This window comes from Cryptomeria japonica, chromosome 4 (assembly GCF_030272615.1).
Source record: "Cryptomeria japonica chromosome 4, Sugi_1.0, whole genome shotgun sequence".
Classification (NCBI taxonomy): Eukaryota; Viridiplantae; Streptophyta; class Pinopsida; order Cupressales; family Cupressaceae; genus Cryptomeria; species Cryptomeria japonica.
In genome coordinates, this window is record NC_081408.1 from 393257878 (window position 1) to 393276373 (window position 18496).

Here is an 18496-nt window from a genome sequence, read left to right on the forward strand (position 1 = left end):
TTTCCATTGCTCCTTTGAATGTGCTTTGATATTTGATATGTTGGTTTGCTTTATTCGTCAGCATGATGTAGCATTCTATGGATATGAAACTGATAGGATCTGGATACTCAATAGATGCTTTGATATTCTGTTTTGAGGCGATAACTTACTATTGTAGTTCACTTACGTATTTAAAGTTTGGGTCCCTTTACACAATAACATAACTACTAATGTTTTTAATGGATAGACTGAGTTGTCAGTTGCTGAATATGGTAATTTAAAATCATTAAGCTTGACAACTTTCCAAAAATACAATTTTTTTAATAGTTTACTTATGGTTGTAAATTGTTTTATTGGGGCCCTTTGATATACAAATATAGCTACTTTTGTTTTAATGTATAATCTGTGATGTCCATGTTCCTAAATCTTATCCTAAAATTACAAGTTCAATTGAATAAGAAATATAGTCTATTAAAATTCAACTTACTAATTAAAAATTTCCTTTTCAACATAAACTTTGGTTTAAACCTTTCAAAAATTTAGTCAACATTTGAAATATAATTCATACGACCAATTATTTCCAAAAGGGTGAGGGATCCCACAACATATAAGTGCATATTTTTCAATAATAATCTCAATCAGTTTAAATAAGATTCTATAATAAATCATGTAATGGCTATTCGAACTTTAGAAACCAAAAAGCATCTATAGTTTCATTTCACATAATTATAACCATAATAGGGGTTGGAGAAGAAGTACGATAAGGGACCCAAAACGTTTTCCACAACTTAGACCAAGGGTGTGGAGCAACCAGCCAATACAACTTGACCTTTTGGCCCACAATCAAGTACTTAGAAGGGGAATGTGTATTTGCTCTCCCAAATGTGGCTCCACAATAGGGCGCTTAGAACATTCACCACAACTAAGCCCAAGGGTGCAAAGCATCCAACCAAGATGACCTCTTGGCCCACAAGTGGTAGGACATCTAGTCTATTCACTTGGAGTGGCCTCTTGATTCATGTGAACCGGTTTGTTGCCTCCCTAAAATGTTTCCTTATTCATTCTTGCAATGATTGCTTGAAGGAGAGAAATAAAAGATTAAATCAATAACATAAGAGTCTATTACAAATTATATCTATGATACATGAGGAATTATTTAGACAGTGTACTTAATCATCTTGCATACCAATTACCTATTAATTCTACAACTATCTTTTGTTGAGTGCTATTTATGTTTCTCAAGGTTTGATTTTGTTTGATAAGTACAGGTTATGTTAAACTAGTTTGTCATTGATGTCAAATCAAATCATTAGTTTTAATTACTGTTATGATTAACAAGATTATGTCATTCATAGAAATTATATGCTCAATTGAAGTTGATGGATACTTGATATATCTTGTATTCCTCCAAGCACGAATGGTTGTTTTGCAGATTGTGGCAGTTTGATTCCGAACAAGATTTCTTTAGTCTAAGATACACAAATGTTTGTTTGAATATAAGATAGACATTGAGATTCTTTCAGATTAGAGTGAGTTTTATCAAGAACTTGTTTCAAGATCAAATATAAAGTATTTTGTAGAAATATATCATGCATGGTTGGCATCGGATCTTGTTTGAAATATAGGTAGCACGAAATGGCAAGGGTTTGATTGTTTTTCCTTTTCAGCATATACAAGAAAAATAACATCTTAATCTCCATCATGCTTTATCACTATTGGATTTCTTGGTTGATAAGATAAATGTCGAAACTTTTGGTTCAAAATCATGATTATATCATTGTCATGGTGTTTTACTTCTTCAAACTGTATTCATTAATATATAAATGACAAGTATGAGTTGGTTGAACATTAGTTGAAACTAATACCTAATCGCAATTAAGTTGTGAGTTTTGCTCACATTATTATCGAAGATAAAGTGACATCTCTCAACAAAACAAAACGTTTATTGAAGAGAAACTAATCATATTGGTTATAACTTCTAATCACATCGACTCTAACCACTCTTCATTCAATTGAAACTAATTTTCTTATATGATTTGATAGAGAAGTAAGAGATGAAATGACTTTTGTTGTGTTCGATGATGATTGAGTTGTTGAAGATGGAAACTTTGAATGTAGAACTTTAAGTGTGCTGGTGTGTGTGTGAAAAGTGGATAAAGTCTGTAAGTTGTAAGACATGACACTTCAATTAAGTCATTGCATGCATGGTTAGACAAATATAATCATGAATATAAAAACCATAACAAATCGACTTATTACCTTCTAAAAGATGTGAGTATAGACTTGCTTTCAGATTTGTCTAAGCAATACCAGTGACTACACTACACCAAGACGAAAGATTTGATCTATATGAGCACAAAATTTAAGCTAAATGGATGCAAGATAATTTAGATGAATGAATATTAAGCTAGATGAATGCAAGCAATAACAATTAAACTAAGTATGCAAAAAGCTAAGCTAAGATGCAATAATCTCAAATCACAATATTTTCAATGACTCCAGAGCAAAAAATGCACAATAACAATAAATCTCTAGGGTGTTTTGACAGAGAGATGAAGATTGAATTTATAGACTCAAAAGAGAAACCAACGGTCAAGATCAATTAACAATGAGCAGTTGAGATTCTTTAATAAAAAGCACAATTCAGGATAATTGAAATAATTGAGAGATCAAATTAAGTTAATCTCGAGATAGATTCCAATTATAGCTTGATTGAATGTATTCAAATTATAAGTTTGAGTTTGCATTGGAGATAAATTTAGTTAATTCCATGCACTTGAGATAAAAATAGGTGATTCCATGCACATTTCTTTTATTTGCTCAAGATTTTTATTTAGAAAATGCCTTTTCAATGCAACTGAACCTCTTTCCTCAAGAAATGCTTTGAGTTTTAATTTTAGAGAAAATGATTAATTCAATTTAATTGCTTTTTCTGATTTCTCAAGCTATCTCAATTTCAGAAAAAGAAATATCTTAAGTTTGATTTCTTCTCTCAATTTAATTATTTTCTTTTGTTTTCAATTTAACTCTTTCTTTTGCAAATTAATTCCTCTTTTTGTGATTAATCTCTTTTTGTAAATTAATTCATTTTTTGTAAATTCTCTTTTTGTAAATTAATTCCTTTTTGTAAATTGATTCCTTTTTTTATAATTAAATGATAAATTTATTTATTAATTAAATATGCTAGGATATTTAATTAAATAGATAGGATAATTGATCAAAATGATTTATTTGGAATGATTAATTAATTAAATAAATATTTAATTAATATTGAGTGATTTATTGCCATGTAACATTAATGATTGAAGAATTAATTAATCAGGTGCTCAAGGTTGATTAATTGTCTTTGGTTTAGACCTTGGTGATGTTGTCGAGATTAGGGGCCTATGGTTTAGGTGACCATTTTTAGGGTATTACCTTGCCCCTCTTTGAATTAATGTGCGAGTAGCGCGTTGGTTCAAAGAATAGTTGATGTCAAATCGATGAAGAGCAAGATGTTTAGCTTGATTTGAAGCGATGAAATTGGACAGAGTTGATTAAAGCGATACCGATCCTGAACTTGAAACTAGGACTGACAAAGAGCGAGATACCGTTCTTGAACTTGATTGAACTAGATTGAGCGAGAGACGCAACTGATTCCTAACTTGATTGAACAAGAATCGACTGAGCAAAGTGATAAAACCGATTCCGAACTTGATTGAACAAGAATCGACTAAGCGAGAGATAAAACCGATTCCGAACTTGATTGAACAAGAATCGTCTGAGCAAGAGAAAGAACTGATTCCGAACTTGATTGAACAAGAATCAATTAGCAAGAGAGAATGTCCAGCTTGATTTGATGTGATGAAACTAAACACCAATTTGAAGATTGATTCAGATAAGGACAAAAATTGATATGCCCCTAGAGATTGCTATATTTGACATTGAAGAATCTCAACTTAATAGGACGTGATTTAGTTAAGATGCCCCTAGTAACAAGGTTTAGTTGATTTTCTTTGTTTGAAAAGATTTCTGCTCGACTTTAGATGAAGATTTGAAAAATTTCTTGACTTTTGATGATGATAATCACTGAAAAGATGTAATGAGTATGTCCCCTCGAGAGCAAAATTGAAAGATAGCGAGGGTACAACGATTTTAGGCAATTTTGAGAAGATGAAAAGATTTAGCGATGATGATTATTTGAGCACGAAGATTGATGTTGAAGAATTAATTTTGAGATCAGAGATGATTTGAGAACTAGAATTGAATTGAGCGCAAAATGATTTGAAAATGGACTTGAGGATGAAAGTGCTAAGTGGTCAACGTTGTGAAATTTCAACTAGAAAATTGACGTCAAATTTCAATTTCGATCCCGAAAATGGACTCAGGATAGTCGATTTAGCTTAGGGTACAAGTTTTACGTCCATCAGAACAAGTTTAAAAATGAGGGTTGGGGCTATGTAAGCGGTTCAATGTGTCATTGTCAATTCATTTTTACCTCTCAAAGTTTAAAATTTGAAAAACCTCCTACGAAGAAAAATGGCAATTTCGATTCAAGAGCATCGATTCGAGCTCCAAAGACGTCATAATCGACTGCAGAACTACGCCTTAGCAGTAAGTGATCAATCTTAAGTCTTTGCATTTCTCAAATTTTGAATTTTTGTTGAATTTTTTGCATTTTAATTCCATTTGAAGTCGCGGTGAGTCGTTTTATCGTGCGGGATGTTACTATTTCTCGAACGAGTTTTTGTCGCTTTGTGTTTCGTCGTATGTGATTGTAGGGTTTATCGTCTGGTAGTCACCCTGGTATCGTACAAAAATGTTTTTATGAGACCATTTAGTCATGCGACCTTTAGTAAATTGTCGTATTGGTATGTTTACTCGTGTGGGTCATATTTTTTGCTCGTACGAGTTGTTGCTTGTTTGTGAAATCTCGTATAAAAAACAAGTAGTTTTGAAGGTTCAAAGAGCAATTTTTAATTTTGAATGTTGTTTATTTGGATTCTTTAGCATGTTTAACACATTCTTAGCACAAATGTGATCACGTATTGATGATTTGTATGTTCGATTTTGCATATTCAATTTCAGTGTACCTTTCCGTCGACGATGAGGCTAATGCGTGATTTATCAGACGCAGAGAAGGTCATATTGGTTTGTGTGGATTCGGATACCTGTTACAGATGCCTGATATCCGTGTGAATCACGATATGTTGATCGCTTTAGTTGAGCGCTTTCATTTTGAGCATAACACCTTTCATTTACCGGTTTGAGAGATGACCATCACGTCGAGGATATATACAGAATATTGAGGATTTCGTTTGCTGGAGAGAAGGTGGATTGTGATTCTACTCCACGACCAGGTGTTTTGGCATTGAGATGGATATTCATGACGAGACTATCCTTGATCGCGCTATTATTGGGATGATTTGATGAGTAGATATGGTGCACAATACCCTCTGGCTTGCGTTTTGGTTGGTATGATTGGTTGTTTTGTGATGCCTGATAGAGGACAACATGGATTTCTATGTGGTTGGGGCAGGATGCTTGAGAGGTTATTGACTCATCCAATTAGATTGGGGTGGGGATCATGCTTACTTGCTTATATGTATCATGAGATGCATGAGATTGTGTATCGGGAGAGGAAGAGCATGGGAGCAGGTGTGTTAGTTTCACAGATATGGGCATGGTAGCATATCTTGGTGTGCAGACCTATTATAGATGATTCGCGGGAGGCGCACCAACCTATTGTATGTTGTTATTCAAGTTATGTTACACAACCCCACTTGGGCAAGACTGATTATTGGAGGAGGTAGTTGGATGATTTGATCGCTGTAGTATGGAGACTGTATAGGGGTCTAGAGCTATGGGACGATTGGAGAGCATGAAGGAAGGATATGTTTATGACTCGACCTCTCATTGATAGATTGGTGTCTATTATTGGGCGATTTGTAGTATCTAGGGTGATGAGACAATATGGGAGACCGCAGAGTATATCCCAGGTTTTCACAACATATGCTAGATATGGGGAGGAGGAGAGACGAGGATGGGCACCGAGACTATCATATGCTCTAAACATGCAGGAATTAGCGGGTTTATAGCCGCAGAGATGGGATTACCTAGAAGATGTGGCAGGGGCGGGGGTATTGCCCTAATATAGATATTGGTTTCAGAGACATCCTTTTCTTCGGTTTACAGATCCGGGAGAGCATGTGCTTCTTATAGAGGAGATTGAGGAGGATGCACTAGCACGGGAACAGGTACCAGGTCAGGTACATGGACAAGGGCAGGTATAGGGACAGAGAGCAGATGTACCTAGACAAACAAGAGGTGATCCTGGTGCTAGTAGCAACAGGGCATCAGCGGGAGGTCGACAACGACAGAGAGGGGAGGGTGGATCCTTAGGAGTTGTTGGGGTTGAGGCTGGCAGTTCTAGGGCAGTAGAGGTTGGAGGTGAGGAGGAGAAAGAGGCTCCTAGGCAGGTTAGGCAGCGGAGAGATGAGTAGGGAGGCAGAGAGGGGGATGTTGGGAGAGAGAAAGCAGTACCAGACATTAAATGGTCTTTGAGGACGAGGGTGACATGTTTGCAATCATAGTTGACAGTGGCGCAAACGCAACTGGCAGAGCGAGACCGACAAATTGTTGATCAGAGCAGAGCATGATCGATAGCTTGCAGAGGTGAGAGTAGAGCGAGATCAACAACTTGCAAAGGTGAGAGCAGAGCGAGATTGCCCTTCAACAAGAGGTTTTGCATCAAACGAGATGTGCAAGTTATTATGTTGCGGCTTATAGTGTAGCGGTCCCAGTAGCGCAGCAGGTTGTTCTGTATTCTTAGTATATGGCTTGATCTAAGGGAGCTAGGGCACCTAGACAGGACGTCGGTCAGCAGGCACCTCCTCCTCCACCCGACGATGAGGGAGAGACAGAGAGCTAGATTTTTTTATATTTTAGATGTTGTTATATACCCCATTTTTGTAGCCTATACGATTCTTGCTCCGATGAGACATTGTATTTGACAGTTGATATCATTTGTACTCTTGGACACTGAGATTATGACAAGATATACGAGCTCTTGATTTGATTTCATTGTACTTATGTTGATTGATTATGAGATCTCTTTCTATATGCTTTATTCTATATGTATGCATATCTTTTCAGTATGGATGAATGTAATGGAGATGAATATGGATGTTTTTCTTTTTTTATTTCTTTTTCATATGCAAATAAATGATGAAAATGAGTAACTAGTAATGCAAATGTTTATTTTTCATGCAATAATATGAATGCAAATAAATATATAATGAAATGTATGGATCTATATAAGATGCTCATGTATGCAGCTAACATCTCAATACACAAGTACTCGATCAGAGAAATGATGATGAAAAAGGTTTATAACTTAGCTGAGAAATGACGATTGCTTCAGACTCTCATTCAAAAGATAAAGAGATCATTGTTATCTTGCCAAAGTCAGTTGAAATGCATAAAATTTAGAATGAATGCAACCTAGACCTAGTCACTAGATTTGGTATGCTTAATTTTCATCACTAAGCGTTTTACAAACACAACAGGAAAAATAGAGTTCCTTTCTTTTCATATGCAATATTAATTATCTTGTCCGCAATGACCCTTTTATCATTCATATCCTTGGACAGATTACGCATGCATCCGGATTGCACATTAAAGAAATTTCCTCAAAACAGACAAAGAAATGACTCCAACATCCCTGTAGCATACAAATAAGCGGAGTCGAGGTATGTGTGGCGATTTCATCTTGATGTGAAGGCACTTATCAAAAACACCTAGCCGATTAGATGTTTCCATATCATTAGAATCATTCCTAGAAGCAGAAAACAAAGAAAAATATTATGCCCCCAATCCTTGGTCCTCTTAGTCAAGATAGACTTCCTTGAGTTACTCAGACGGAATAATAATCGAAAACCAATGTAAAAGACAACATACAAAGAAAATTTCAATCATATCTCAAACAATTTAGTGATTGTTTTCAGTAGTCTTGTTTTTCTTGTTTACTCAATGATAAAACTCTTCAGTAGTTTGGAGACAGGTGACTGACTCGGATTGGATGACTTGGTTGATACTGCTTAGGACATGTAAATTGATCAGTCGATTACCCTAAGACTATGACATTGATTGGTTTCAAGCCATGAGGGTTCCAAAAGAACCAGATGTCACAAAAGCGACTAAAAGCTATGTACAAGCGAAAGCAAAGATGGAGAACTTCAGTACCCGTATAAGACCGATCTGTCTAGCTTCGAGTGTACCCCTCCTTGTATAAGACATGTTGATGTTTGATAGAGTTTGATAGATTGATTAACAAGACATGCGATAAGTTTGATTGCAGACTTTGAGAGTTTGTATGTTGTTGATTTGGTTTGAAGGATAGTCTATGCTTTCTTGCTTTGATTTTGTCAGTTTTTGATTTAGTGAGTTTTTTATTTTATTTTTCGGATTTATTTTAGGATATTTTATGATTTTTAGTTTTTTTTTCGAGCTATGCCCTCAGTATGAAGACCTATATAACATGATGATCTATAGAATCCCTGTGGAGACAATGAATTTTTGATATGACCTATGTTAATGCAATATGCATGATGAAGATGCATTTCCTATTTGAACAAGGATAACCGTGTTTGTTTAGCATTTCATAATACACCAATTGAATTGGAGGTACAAAACATTTCATAGATAAGCGGTCAATCGATTCTTAAGGTCCTTTGGAACATCCAAATTAACACACTTAGTGACTAGGATTTACAAATGGAGACGCAGAGAACTTCCCTATTGATTCTTGAAACTTTGATCTTCTTTTGCCCATGTGAGTGCAAATGAGTTAATTCCTGCTCTTGTGTTCACTAAAGATCCTTAGCATCCTATATGACTAGCTACATGGATTATTCTAACTTCAAAAGCATCCCGAATAGAGCCTCGATGCCAGCAATCTTTTAGAGCTCTGACGAGGGTATAGACTGTAATTTCTCAAATATTGCTCCATTGCCAACATGCATTCATAGCCCTGATGAAGTTACTTGCATGTTCACATAGTCAAGTTTTTTTGTCGCATCCGAATGCGTGATATTTTAGTTATATATCATTGCTCTTTTGCCTTGAGATGAATATTTGGCATAGCACTTTTTCTTTTTTATTTTTCTTGCCTTGACTTGTAAGTAATGAAACCTACTTGGGTGTGACAATTACAACGACGCTGAAGTAGAATTTTTGATTTTTCACTAGTCATATGATCAACTAGGTGTCTTAAATGAATTAGAGATTTTGTTAATGTGTTTGAGATATAGCAATTGACAGATTTTGGGTTAACAAGTCTCAAATAGTGAAATCACTACCCAACCTTAAGTAAAGCGTCGTCATAGGGTAATGTTGAAAATGAATGACCTTAGGACCTCAACGATTTCATGTCCGAATATCTAAGAAAGGAGATGACCCTCGTTCTCCTCGTTCTCTTAAATGCAAACAAATGATAAACTTGGACATTTGCCTTGTTTTATTAATGCTATTATATGCTAATGTAGAAATTTTGCAAATGTGATGCATTTTAAAAAGAAACTATATGTGATGCAGTGCTTTGAATAAAATGAGATGCAATGCGGAAAGAAAAACCTAAACTAACCCAACCCTTAGATATAGTATCATTTAAGGTGTATGTTATTCATAGGGTCAGAAAATTTTGTGTAGGTAGTTCATCTGTCTTTGTTTGAAAAGTTAGATAAAGATGTCTTTTCCCATAGGATATAAGGACTCAACTAAGTATACATGTTCAACATCTCCAATGTTGATTTCCTTAGTTTTTTGGATTTTGCGATGAAACTAGGGTAAAGTCTTATGCAAAGGATTGAATAAGGGGTATGGAAGGATGAAAAAGAGATGTTGGATAATGGACGAGATATTGAAAGTTTGGTGCATGAGCGAATGGAAATGTTTGTGGGATCACCATTGGCACACATCTTGAGGGATGGTGGATTGATGGAGGAAAAGTGGATCTCAGATTTTAAGATTTGGATGGAGGAACAACCAGGGATTTTGGGACATAAGGATCCAAAATGGATGAAGGAGGTGATGGAAAAATAGATTTGGAAGGTTTGGATGGAGGAACAATAATCTTGGTTGTTGATTTGGATTTTTCTTTAAACTGTTGTGCTTCAAGGAGATGCTTAGGGATCCACATGGTTTTTTATTTTTCATGCTTTTGTAGTTCCTTGATTTTGTTTTCTTTTGCTCAGTGAGCCTTTGTGTCCTTTTAGATGGATGGAAGGTACATGAATATGTACACCAATCCTGCACAAGGGATGGAGGGATATAGGGTCCTAAAATGGATGGAAGAGATGAAGGGGAAGGCGTGCATTTGGATTTTGGTTTAGTAGGGATACCAACATCTCGAGGAATGTTATTGAGGCCATGACCCTTACTATTTTCTTTAATATGGAGGGGTTCTTGCTTTTGAAGGTCTACCCCTTTGCGTTTATAAATATTTTGACTTGTAGGATCATGAGAGGGCTTTGTAGGCATGGCGAATCCTTGAGGTGAACATGGAGGATTATGACAAGGAGATGAAGGTATACTTTTATCTTGACATGGAAGAGGATCATTGGATAGAGTAGGAAGGGTGTTTGACTCTTCATTTTGAATAGGATCGTTTGAAAAGGTGGAAGGGGCATCATTCTTGCTTAGGAAGGGTGATTTTCTCTTGAGATGGGAGGGGATCATCTTGGAAGAAATGGAAAGGTATAATGGGATCATCAGGGGATTCTAGGGAGGTAAGATCCTTTTCAACCATTGGATGGGATGGCCCTTGAGATAGCCCTTGAGGGTCAACATGAAAAGTTTTATCATTAGGTTCACCATTTGACGGATATGGTATGGATTGTTGTTGAGAAGTCTTAGAAGATGGAAGCATCATGGAAGAGATGGAGGCTACATGTGGGCCAATGCTATACATAGGTTCATCATTTTGATCATTCTTGGTAATGACATCTGGTTTCTCTTGAGGTGAATTATTATGATCTTCAATTTCAATAACACCATCATCAAGGAGGTCTTTAATTTTATGTTTTAATTTCATGAACATTGAAGTCTTATGTTTGTTATGCCTATGATATGCACAGTAATTACTCAAAATTTCACATCCCCATGTGGTCTTTTTAGGCAATATGATAAGATTGTGCTTAAGAATCTCTTCCAAATCTGACTCGATAGATTGCCCTAAAGCTGTAAACTGTCTATCTAGTGGATAGATGTCTTTTTGTCTTGGTGAAGGTGTCTTGTGATCGTGTATAAGATTTGTCTTTTGATTTTCAATTACTTTTTGTTCCACCTTATGTAATTGGTTTAGCATTTCTTGAAGTCTAGTGTTCTGGATATCATGAAATTTTATCTCAAGAGGGGTCATTGAATCTTGTTGTTGGGTTTGAATGTGATATATTTCTCTCTTGAGATTTTGAATTTGTTGAGCCAAGGTAGCCATGGGCTTCCTTACTTTTGTCAGAATTTTTAGAAGAGCTTCTGGTTTGAACAGGCATTTACAACTGACGGGACCGAGAGCTAGATGTGATGCAGAAGTCAAGATTAAATCAGAGTTAGTTACACGTTTAACGTAGTGATTGAGAAAGGTGACTAAGACCTAGTGTGGTTTCAGGAATGATCTATCTTGTATAAGATGTAATCTAAGCAACCTAGGTTGATAAAGTTTGATAAGCGATTGATAAGCAATTTGATAAGTTTGATAATTGATTGATTTGAACTAGCTGGGAGATAATAGACAAAGTCATGCAACACAACGACATGGGTACACTATCGAGGTTGATTATGCTCAAGATGAAAACGACCAGATATACGCTCACTGTAGACCGATTAGGCAAGTATGATAGTTTTGGAAAAGTGTGCAAACAAACAAGTTTCTAGACTGACAAAATCAGAAATTCGTACAACAAAATATTTAGATTCAGACGACAATTTAGCAAGTCTCAGACAACATAGATAGGTTCTCGTACGAGTTGCTTCCTATACTCACACGATAGTTTAAGGTTCTCCAGATGAAAATTTGATGAGGATTATGTTTACTCGTACGATAGTGTATTAAAGGTCAGAAGACAATTCTCTAGGACCAGAATGACAATTCTGAAGACTAGGATGACAATTCTGACAGGACTAGACGATAAACTGACAGGACCAATTAAGACTTGTACGACAACATGTATATAGCCAGACGATAATTCAATAGAATCATACAAACAATGTACTAGACAAAGACAAGATTCTAACATAGACAAAGTTTTGATCACTAAGTTTTTGACATTTTTGATTGTTTTCTCTAGTTTCAGTTTCAGGGATGAAAACACAGTAAACACACAATATGTATAATGACTTCAAGCACAACACGCTAACCCTACGGAAGTTGTCTAAGAGAATAAAACCTTTTCTTGTAGACTCAGGTACACACCCAATAGCTAATCAGAATTCGGCCGTTGAGTCTCACACAATAGATTCTCAATGTCATATTAGCCGACTCCAAACACTAATGGGGGAACAAAATGACAAGTATCTTGGGGAGAGTTACTATCTCTCTTGCACAAAGATTATCTCCCTTTCGAAGGTGAATCAGGTAGCCTCTATCTTATAGTTCTTAGTTAGGAATTTCATTCGAAATTACCCCTTGAAGTCACACAAGCATGATTGAGGCCTATAGCCCAACAAGGTACCGAAACAAGTTGTAGTCAAGTAAACGTGATTGGGACCGCGAGGCCCTACAAAATGCCCGATATGAGAGATCTCAAAGAGAAAATTCAAATAATCTTGTCCTATGAGACTTTAATCACTAGAGGCCTATTAATTATAGTGAGTTGGAATGCTCAGATCCAACTGTACTCACTTGGGTCGTTCTCACAGGGTGATTACTTTTTCCCATTGTGATAGGCCTACTAAAGGTACACAAATCTCAAACTTAAAAAAGCTTCAAGGGTCTAGATTTCTGATTGTCTGTGCAGACAAGAGCATACTCTCCTACCTCTTAGATTTTTCTTAAAACACAAAAGACAGATTTGTTCATTAACCAAATAGCAATTTAAGTGCCTAAAAAAAATGAATTTAAAGAATAAACGAAGTTCACTTGAATCTCCTTAGGCAACCAACAAAAACAACGAATCAATAGTCATATTGTTTTTGTGCGACAGGCGTGTTCTTCGACAAACGTTCTGTAAAAACTGGTTAGGCTGTCAAAATCTCTCAGGCAGATAGAAAACAAGCCAGGGTCAACATTAGTACCATAAAAATTCAATAAGAAAAACCCTAAAATTGTAGTTTGTTTTAATACCAAAAACCAAAATATCGTACGAGTATTCTCGCCCAATCGTACGATAATTCACGACGGACTGTACGAGATCTGCAGATTATCATTCGGGCCTCTGTGAAAACTCATATGAGTTTTTGCAGTAACTGTACGAAAAAAATTCCAAAAAATAAATATGAAAAATAGAAGTTGATCTGCAAGGCCGAAAAATGTAATCTTCTGCCCCATGGTGGGTGCCAAAAATATGTGTGTGAAAAGTGGATAAAGTCTATAAGTTGTAAGTCACAACACTTCAATTAAGTCATTGCATGCATGGTTAGACATATATAATCATGAATATAAAAAACATAACAAATAGACCTATTACCTTCTAAAAGATGCGAGTATAGACTTGCTCTCAGATTTGTCTAAGCAATACCAGTGACTAGACTACACCAAGATGAAGGATTTAATGTAGATGAGCACAAGATTTAAGCTAAATGGATGCAAGATAAGCTAGATGAATGCAAGCCAGAACAATTAAACTAAGTATGCAAAAAGCTAAACTAAGATGCAATAACCTCAAAGCACAATATTTTCAATGACTCCAGAGCAAAAACTGCACAATAACAATAATCTCCAAGGTGTTTTGAGTGAGAGATGAAGGTTGAATTTATAGAGACTCAAAAGAGAGACCAATGGTCAAGATCGATTAACAATGAGCGGCTGAGATTCCTCAAGAAAAAGCACAATTCAGGATAATTGAAATAATTGAGAGATCAAATTAAGTTAATCTAGAGAGATTCCATAGCTTGATTGAATGCATTCAGATTATAAGTTCGAGTTTGCATTGGAGATAAATTTAGTTAATTCCATGCACTTGAGATAAAAAAAAGGTGATTCCATGCACATTTTTTTTTATTTTCTCAAGATTTTTATTTAGAAAAAGGCTTTTCAATGCAACTGAACCTCTTTCCTCAAGAAAAACTTTGAGTTTTAATTTTAGAGAAAATGATTAATTCAATTTAATTGCATTTCTTATTTCTCAAGTTATCTCAATTTTAGAAAAAGAAATATCTCAAGTTTGATTTCTTCTCTCAATTTAACTATTTTCTTTTCTTTTTAATTTAACTCTTTCTTTTGCATATTAATTCCTCTTTTTGTAATTAATCTCTTTTTGTAATTAATCTCTTTTTGTAAATTAATTTTCTTTTTGTAAATTAATTCCTTTTTGTAAATTAATTCTCTTTTTGTAAATTAATTCTCTTTTTATAAATTAATTCCTTTTTGTAAATTGATTCCTTTTTTTATGATTAAATGAAAATTTTATTTATTAATTAAATATGCTAGGATATTTAATTAAATAAATAGGACAATTGATCAAAATGATTTACTTGGAATGATTAATTAATTAAATAAATATTTAATTAATGTTGAGTGATTTATTACCATGTAACATTAATGATTGAAGAATTAATTAATTAGGTGCTCAAGGTTGATTAATTGCCTTTGGTTAGGACCTTGGTGATGTTGTCGAGATTAGGGGCCGATGGTTTAGGTGACCATTTTTAGGGTATTACAGCTGGTAATCAGATTGCAACGATTTTTGAGAATGCTAAAACTTTGTAATATCTGAGAAAATAATGATGTTTGGAAGAATGACTTGGAACGAATGCAAAGTATTGAAGGTATTTGGGTTCTGAAGACAAAGAGAGGTATATTGTATTTGTTTAGTTCTTTGACATGTTAAATAGCAAACAAGTTCATCATTAGCAACTATACATATTCTGTTTTATTATTGAAGATCAGATTCCAGAATGCTATATAATTTTTTGTAGATTTAGATTGAGAACGAAATCAGTAGTAGCACATATCTTTTGTATTGATTTGTTGAAGTTATGATCAAGTTATGTGAACAGGATTATTTAGAGTTTGAAGACAGAAAACAAAGTTCTATTTGTAGATTGCTTTCATGTTATACAAGACCAATTTCTATATCGAAAGTCTTCTGATATTTAGTTTATATTTCATTCAACATTATAGTCTTTTAGACTTAAAATCTGTAATTGATTTGAGAGAGTTGGTGCTTTTATAAGGAATTTGATGATTCCTTGGGGTTGGTGTCTTAAAATCTTTGTAAAATATTTTAACTGAGGCTGGATTAGGATAGTAGATTCTAGCAACAAATTTTAGCAATGTTTCTTACTATGATTGTTTTCATCTTGGGTTTCTACGTATTCACTTGTGCATTGTCTTCTTGGTGTGGTGTTTTTCTTTTCAGATTTTCAGTTGGTGTTTTTATTTTAGGTTTCAGATTGAAAGCAGGTTAACAAAAAAAGTTAATTGGATTAAAGTTTTAAGATTTATTTACCTACTGATTCACACCCCCTCTCAGTAGTAAATTAATTAAATTAATTGTGTTAGTCCTCTTGCTCTTAAAATTGATTATCTTATTTAATTAATTTTATCATTGCAACATTATAGTTAATTTATCAAAATTAATTATTCCCCATTCTTCTAAAGTCATTCCAATTATCATTTATTTCTTCTAAACCTCCATCAGTTAATTAATTTTAATTAATTAATCTAACTATGTGATTCGTACAAATCACTTTTTCTAATCTTCATCCAGCCTAATAATTCTTCCATAATCATGCTTATCATTATTCCTCAATTTTAAATTCTTCCACTCACTCTCTCTCCTCTTGTTACATCCTCCTAACTTGCTCACTTGCACTCTAATCACTCATTAAGCCATCTAATCAATCTCCTTAATCATTTGCACATCCCTAATCACCTCTTTGCCATAAATGGCTTTCCCATCTCATCCTCTAATCTTAAATGCACCCACTTTGATCCTTTCAAGGAAATTCAATTTTTTTGAATCTCCCCATGCCTCCTCTTCCCAAGGAATTTTTAATTCCTTTATCCATTTAGTCTTCCTAATCCTCCTATTTTAGAATTTTCAATTCCTCCTCCCTTCCCCAAAGGAATTTTATATTATTTTTCTTTTCCCAATGTACTTAAGGAACTCTTCCCCATGTACCTTGAAAGGTGTGGAGACAAGAGATTCCTTTATGGCATATCTCTTGGATTCCACACCTTGTCCTCTCAATCATCTTCCACTCTTAATTTCAATAGTTTTTGTTATATTGTTGGCATTTGGCATTATAACAGACAATGGAAGATTGTTGGCATTTCAATAAGGATATTGAGAAGGTTGTTGATGATTATGGATATAATTGATTAAGGATGTTTACTATCTTAATATTATTATTTTGTCATTGATGTCAAGAAATTGATTTTCTAAATTTAGTATGATGTTGCCATATCTTGAGAAGTATGATTTGATGAGTATAAAGATGTCAGTAAAAGACACAGAAAGAATATGATGGATAAGGGGAGAAATAAGTTATTCAATGGGCAACTATTATCGAGTTAGACAATGATGAGATCATGATGTTTAGATTGTTTTGATATCATATATATGCTATTGATTGTAAAGTTAATACTATACTATGTTACCGAGCAAAGAACCTAGTCGGTAAACCCTAAGGTTATCGCTATCGGTTAATGAAGGCAAAATGTCTACCGAGTAAAGTTTAGTATTCACCGAGTTGTAACCGAGATGTAACAGAATGCATTAAATGATTACAAGCGTTATTTAATGAAGGAAGCTGATGAGCTGGACATGATTAAATGATTGGTATGCCATGAATGAAGTTTGTTAAAGAATCTATGGCAAAGGAAAATCGACAGGAAGTTCTACATCTTAGATTGAACCGCAATACCCTAGCACAAGTTCCAAGAAATTTATGCAAGTTCCAAGGCAGGGTAAAACGTTTTCAGATCGAAGGATATATTGAACCTGGTCAAGGTTTGAAGATCTGATGGCTATGATTGATCATGAGAAATATGATCAAGGATATTAAGCGGTTGGTGAATTGTTTATAAATAGGGAACTATTGATAAACAATGTATGCGGACAAGTGTATGCACAAGGATGCTACATAGTGATTACCAAGCATAGAAGCTTGAAGACTTGTTTTGAATAAACAGAGTATAGAGCCCAGCAGATGGACAAGATTAGTTCTATGTCTATATTGTATTGAGCAAATAAGAATCTGCTTTAGCATTTTAGATGTGAAGTTGTAGATAGATTTTTATTACTGTTATTTTGTGAAAGTGACAGAAAATCTCTTAACCGAGTGGACTTAACAGTCTTATTTGTAAAACCCTCTAGCAAGGTGACATTCTGATTGAGTGTTTGAAATGCTTTAACAAGGTCACTTCTAACAAGGTGAAGATCCTAACAGATCTGAGGGAAATCCCTTAACCGGGTCACATCTAGCAATGTGTTTGTAATCTTTAACAGGATTTGCTTTTAACCGAGCATACTCTAGAAGAGTATATTTCTTAGTGGGTCCGAAATCCCACAGTGGTTTTTCCCTATTTGGGTTTCCACGTTAAATCTGGTGTTATGAGTGATATGATGTTTATATGCTTTTGAGTTTGCATGTTTAGCAGTTTTTGTTATATTACTGAAGTATATGTTACCGAGGTTGAATTTGATGTTTTTATGGAAGATTAAGTTTGTATGATTCACCCCCCCCCCCCCCCCCCCCTCTCATCTTATTAGCTTGGCATTTTTACTTATCTTTAAGTATCAGAACTATCAATTGGTATCAGAGCTTTGGGCTCTGGAAGAAAAAGTTTAAAGGTACTTGAGGCAAAGTTCCAAAAATGTATAAGAGGGATGCACCGAAGCTGAACAAGTCAAGTTTCTCTACATGGCAGAAAAGGATGAAGATGCACCTATCAGGAATTGGAGAATATGCTGTATATTATCTGGAGAATGATTTCATCACACCGAGCACCTATCCATTGACAATGGAAGAGATAAAAGCAAAGCAAGAACATATCCAAGCAATGATTGAAATAACATCTGCATTGACCGATTTTGAGTTTAATGATCTAGAAGGCTGCAATGATGCAAAGGCTATGTGGGACAAGCTCATATCAGTGTATGGAGGAGATGAACATGTTCAAAGAGAAAAAGTGGATAGTCTAAGAGGACAACTTGAATCTATGAGGATGAATGAAGGTGAGAACATAACCCAGTACAGTACAAGACTAAAGGAGATTGTCAATCAAATCAAAGGAGCAGGTGGAACTATTGAAGAAAAGGACATAACAAGTAAGTTGTTAAGAACCCTTCTACCGGCTTATGCAATCCGAGTCTCT